We start from the raw sequence: 6,791 nt of genomic DNA, 5'->3' as shown, positions 1-6,791 counted from the left end.
GAAGTCTAGTGTTGTTTTTGAAATTGTTTCGAAGGAATATGGGTTTTTATTTTGCGTGGTTAGCGGTTGCTCAGGTTTATTGTCTGGAGATTCGCACATGTGAACCGATTATTTTTAAAGCTTAAAAAAGATTCATGATGTTCCTTTGAAAGTATTTTGTAGGAATTATCTTAGGAGAGAAGTATTGTTTATTAAGAAAACGTTTTCTATTTCTTATTTTGTCTCTGTCTCACTGATTTATTCAGAGACAAAAAAGTGATATTTTCTCCAAATAGTTTGATGTTTCGTTTACATCATTGCGTACTAAATGAAACATCAAATGAGTGGCACTGCAGTTGAACTGAGTAAAGGTGTCATTTTCATAAAATGACTCTTAATGCAAGGGTGGGATTCATTCTTTGGCTTGATGTTAAAGCTAAAGTTGCTTGTTGACCTCGATGAACACGCTTAATATTTAATTATTCAGGGGTCTTTTGGTGCATCAAGTGTTAGTTTCATTTTATAACGCAAAGTGGGATTCATTCTTTACTAAACTCACGCTCGATGCACCAAACGATTCCTAAATATTAAAGGTGTGTTTAGAGTAAGGATTATCCTAAGATTATAATAACTATTTCTTGTTATAGTAAATACTATTTTGCATTTTTCAATTAACTACTGTCAATATTATTTTAGAACTTTCATTTGTTAGAGTATTCACTATTTGCTACATTTTTATTTTTTATTATTTTACATTTATCATTTTTTTTGCTATAGTGTTTACTATTTTCTTCTCAAACTAAAATAATCTACATCCTAAACACAAGCTAAAATAATCTACATTCCAAGCACAAACTAGTATAATCCAATTTTACTTAGGACTATAATAACCGACTTCTTATTCCAAACGCATTCTAAGGGTGTTCATCTAGGTCAACAAGCAATTAGATGTTAAATTTAACTTTAATGTCTTGAACGGCAAGAATGAATCTCACTTTGCATTATAATATAAACAATGATTTTGTAACTTCATCAAGTTGCAGTAATGTTTGTTGGGGTGATGATGGAGTAGGTTAATTTTTTGTTTAGTCTGATGTGGTAGGTTAGAGCGAGCATTGTGCTTGGTGAGATGTTTTGAATGCATGATCAGTGCATCAGTTGCATGTCATAAAGCTTGCGTTGAATGTGCAAGGACTGAAGAATAATGACATGTCCTCTTATATATTTCTTTCACAAAGGCTTTCATCTTTTCTTTAGGGAAACTATTTAATTTGTGGCAAAATTTCATAATAAAAAATGAGGTTTTTTTTTTTTTTTTTCCTCCCGAAAACTACAATTCTATTTGATAACTACCTTATTTTTGGTTTATGATTTTTAGAAGTTGCGCATAAACACTATTTTATTTTCTTAATTTATTTGTTTTGTTATACTTTCTAAGAGGGTTTCTCACAACCCAAAATAAAGTTTTAAAATTAAAAAATTATGATCCGTTTGATAACTATTTCGTTTTTTGTTTTTAGTTTTTAAAAATTAAGTCTATTTTCTTCACATTTTTTACAATAATTTGCATTTTTCTTAATTACAATGGTTGAATTTTTAGTCAAAATTTTAAAATAAAAACAAGTTTTTAAAATCTATTTTTTTTAAAATTTTATTTTTTTTTAATTTTTAAAATTTAGTTTGGTCTTTTAAACTAAAGTTGTTTTTAAATATAGAAAAATGAACAAAAATATTTATAAAATATAGCAAAACTTTAGAACTATCAATGATAGACGTTGATAGATACTGATAAACTTCTATTAGTGTCTATCATCAATGTGTCATAGACACTGATAGAAGTGTCTATCAACATCTATCATTGATAGTTATAAAATTTTGTTATATCTTGTAAATATTTTCAACATTTTTACCATTTGAAATAATTTTCTTTTAAACTTAACCTATTAGGAAGTGGAAAAAAAAATAAAAAAACAAAATGGTTATCGAGTGAGATATAAGATTTTGTTTTCAGTTTTTTTTTTTTTTTTTTTTTTTTTTTTTTTTTTTTTTTTTTTTTTTTTTTTTTTTTTTTTTTTTTTTTTTTTTTTTTTTTAACTTGGTAATTTCCTCTATAACTGTGGTTTTAAACTTCGTGGAAGAAACATTATTTGAATTTTTAATTTCTTAATAAAAAACAAGATCGTACGAACACATTTTCTTTAGTTTTTAAACCTTAATTAGCTTGTTTTTTTAAAGGCACTGGTAGAAACGAATAACAAAGGAGAGGAACTTTTAAGTAAGGGTAGAAAAAATAATTGATTATCTCAAAAAAAATTTAAAGTCATCAGATTCGACCTATAGTTTTTAAAAGTTTAATTTTGTTTTTGAAGCTTTACTAAGAATTCAAAAAGTTATTTGGAAAAGATGGAAACCATGATTAAAAAATTAAGAAAATGTATAATTTTTCAAAAAATACAGATTAAGTTTCACTTGATAACTATTTGATTATTTATTTTTATAAATTAAATTTTTAAACACGATTTTTGCACACAAGTTCCTATACTTTGTTAACCACTTTCTACTAATGTCTTCGAAAACCAACCAAAAGTTTTGAAAATTAGAAAAAGAAGGTTTCAAAAACTTGTTTTTGATTTTAGAATTGATCGGGAACTCAAATCTTTATTTTACAAAGATAAAAATATAATTGAAAAATTAGGAAGAAATAAGTATACATTTTAAAAATGAAAAATTAACAGCAAAATACTTTACCAAAAGAGGCCTAAATAGTTATTAACAGAGAATTTGTACCTTTAATCTAAAAAAAATGACTGAATTTTGATAATACCACAAAAAAGTCGACAACAAAATGAAGATACCATGGGCTCAGACTTATATTAGAAACAAAATTAGAATGATAGAAAAGTAATTACTTGTAAAGATGCATTGTACAAAACGAAACAAACTATAATTGGTTGAATTAAGTAATCAGTTCCTACACATTTTCAAAACACAGTATCACCATCATTTTGAATACTTCACACAGAAATGTGAATATAGAACTCTTCAAACTCACAACACATGGAGGATAACCTTTATTATGAGATCAACAATGATTTCATCTTTATCTCATTGCTCACTTCATACTAGATTTAAGAAGGAAAAAAAAAAAAAAACTAATTTAATACTTCTAAAAATGGTGAGTTTTATAAAAAATTTAAAACAGGAACTAATAATGGTATAAAATTAAACTCTCAATTTTTATAAGTGTATTAATCTACATATTCCTTCAAATTTCATCCAAAAAAATATCTGGTAAGGATTTATATAATTGTTTCAATTAAAATCCTAATTATCATAAGTGAATCAATTTGAAATATATATTTTTTTTATTATTGATTTTGCCTTTGAAATCCATCAATGTACGACTTCCTACGCGTGTGTAAATTTCTTCAAATATCATGTTAACAAAAAAAAAAAAAAAAAGGACTATTAAAATTGATGCATAAACTAATTTTTTTTTAAAGAAAATCCTAATTGAAATTTAAATTTAAATCACTTAAGAAGTTTATGTGGTAAAATTATAAATTGTATATCTAATAAGGTATAAATCAATACATTCAAAAGTTAAATTAATATAATTATTAATTCATAATTTTAATTGATACACCTCTCAAAATTTAGAAGTATAAATGAACGTTTTTTCCCTTAAAATTTAGTGTTTAAAAATGATAAAAATGTTTTTAAAAATTGCTAAACTAAAGGGAATTTTGCAAGTGATTAGGAAGTTACTTTATATTAAACTATACACTATCAATTTCATCTCAGACCAGTCTCCTAAACAACTAAAATAGAATGAGGTCAGCAGTGACTTGTCTATCTATCTATCTATATATATATATCAAATATCGACCATAGACTAATTCCCCTTTTATTTTGATGGGAATAGTGACTACACCCAAAATTCTAAGCTTCATGTTACTCCTACCAAGCAAGCCACATGTTAGATCCGGGGCATCCCAATTCGATTTGTGGTGACGAAAGGTATAACTTGTACAAATCTTTCCATTTTTTCAATTCGATCCGATCCATTTGTTCGTCGAGCTATTTACTCGATCGCAGACATTTCTAGAACACCTCTAACAGAGGGACAAATAGTCAATTTTGAAAGAACTTATTGTCAACCTCTTTTAGATATGAATCTATTTGATTCAGAGGGGAAGAACTTGCATCAGTATCTCAATTTTAATTCAAACATGGGTTTGATTCACACTCCATGTTCTAAGAAATATTTACTATCCGAAAAGAGGAAAAAACGGAGTCTTTGTCTAAAGAAATGCCTTGAGAAAGGGCAGATGTATAGAACCTTTCAACGAGATAGTGCTTTTTCAACTCTCTCAAAATGGAATCTATTCCAAACATATATGCCATGGTTCCTTACTTCGACAGGGTACAAATATCTAAATTTTCTATTTTTAGATACTTTTTCATACCTACTGCCGATACTAAGTAGTAGCCAAAAATTTGTATCCATTTTTCATGATATTATGCATGGATCAGGTATATCATGGCGAATTCTTCAGAAAAATTGTGTCTTCCACAATGGAATCTGATAAATGAGATTTCGAGTAAGTGTTTACATAATCTTCTTCTGTCCGAAGAAATGATTCATCGAAATAATGAGTCACCATCGATATCGACACATCTGAGATCGCCAAATGTTCGGGAGTTCCTTTATTCAATCCTTTTCCTTCTTCTTGTTGCTATATATCTCGTTCGTACACATCTTCTCTTTGTTTCTTGAGCCTATAGTGAGTTACAGACAGAGTTCGAAAAGGTCAAATCTTTGATGATTCCATCATACATGATTGAGTTGCGAAAACTTCTGGATAGATATCCCACATCTGAACTGAATTCTTTCTGGTTAAAGAATCTCTTTCTAGTTGCTCTGGAACAATTAGGAGATTCTCTAGAAGAAATATGAGGTTTTGCTTCTGGTGGCAACATGCTATGGGGTGGCGGTCCCGCTTAATGGAGTCAAATCAATACGTTCGAAGAAGAAAGATTAAAATATCAATCTCATCGATCTCATAAGTATCATACCAAATCCCATCAATCGAATCGCTTTTTCGAGAAATACGAGACATATAAGTCATACAAGTAAAGAGATATATTAATTGATAAGAAAAAGAAAAAATGTGAACGGTGATTGGGATTGGATTGATGATAAAATAGAATCCTGGGTCTCGAACAATGATTCGATTGATGATAAAGAAAGAGAATTCTTGGTTCAGTTCTCCACCTTAACGACAGAAAAAAGGATTGATCAAATTCTATTGAGTCTGATTCATAGTAATCACTTATCAAAGAATGACTCTGGTTATCAAATGATTGAACAATCGGGTGTAATTTACTTACGATACTTAGTTGACATTCATAAAAAGTATCTAATGAATTATGAGTTCAATACATCCTGTTTAGCAGAAAGACGGACATTCCTTGCTCATTATCAGACAATCACTTATTCACAAACCTAGCGACAAACTCCTATCTTCCTTTCATTACAGTATTTCTGAACAAGTTCCTGGATAACAAGCCTACGGATTTTCTTATTGATGATAGTGACGATATTGATGATAGTGGCGATATTGATGATAGTGGCGATATTGATGATAGTCGACCGTGACCTTGATACGGAGCTAGAGCTTCTAACTATGATGAATGCGCTAACTATGGATAGTCGGAAATAGACCGATTTTATATCACCCTTCAATTCGAATTAACAAAAGAAATGTCTCCTTGCATAATATGGATTCCAAACATTCATGATCTGGATGTGAATGAGTCGAATTACTTATCCTTTGGTCTATTAGTGAACTATCTCTCTAGGGATTGTGAAAGATGTTCCACTAGAAATATTCTTGTTATTGCTTCGACCCATATTTCGCAAAAAGCGGATCCCGCTCTAATAGCTCCGAATGAATTAAATACATGCATTAAAATACGAAGACTTCTTATTCCACGACAACGAAAGCACTTTTTCACTCTTTCATATACTAGGGGATTTCACTTGGGAAAGAAAATGTTCTATACTAATGGATTCGGTTCCATAACCATGGGTTCCAATGTACAAGATCTTGTAGCACTTACCAATGAAGCCCTATCGATTAGTATTACACAGAACAAATCAATTATAGACACTAATATAATTAGATCTGCTCTTCATAGACAAACTTGGGATTTGCGATCCCAGGTAAGATCGGTTCATGATCATGGGATCCTTTTCTATCAGATAGGAAGGGCTGTTGCACAAAATGTACTTCTAAGTAATTGCTCCATAGATCCTATATTTATCTATATGAAGAAGAAATCATGTAAGGAAGGGGGTTCTTATTTGTACAAATGGTACTTCGAACTTGGAACGAGCATGAAGAAATTAACGATACTTTTTTATCTTTTGAGTTGTTCTGCCGGATCGGTCGTTCAAGACCTTTGGTCTCTACCCGGACCCGATGAAAAAAATGGGATCACTTCTTATGGACTCGTTGAGAATGATTATGATCTAGTTCATGGCCTATTAGAAGTAGAAGACGCTTTGTTGGGATCCTCACGGACAAAAAAAGATTGCAGTCGATTTGATAATGATCGAGTGACATTGCTTCTTCGGCTCGAACCCAGGAATCCCTTAGATAATGATACAAAATGGATCTTGTTCTATCGTTGATCAGAGATTTCTCTATGAACAATACGAATCGAAGTTTGAAGAAGGGGAAGGAGAAGGAGTCCTCGACCCGCAACAGATAGAGGAGGATTTATTCAATCACATAGTTTGGGCT

This window comes from Benincasa hispida, chromosome 1 (genome assembly GCF_027475165.1).
Source record: "Benincasa hispida cultivar pf3 chromosome 1, pf3_genome.v1.1, whole genome shotgun sequence".
Lineage (NCBI taxonomy): Eukaryota > Viridiplantae > Streptophyta > Magnoliopsida > Cucurbitales > Cucurbitaceae > Benincasa > Benincasa hispida.
The sequence above is the reverse complement of the archived record's forward strand: the minus strand, read 5'-3'. Positions refer to the sequence as shown.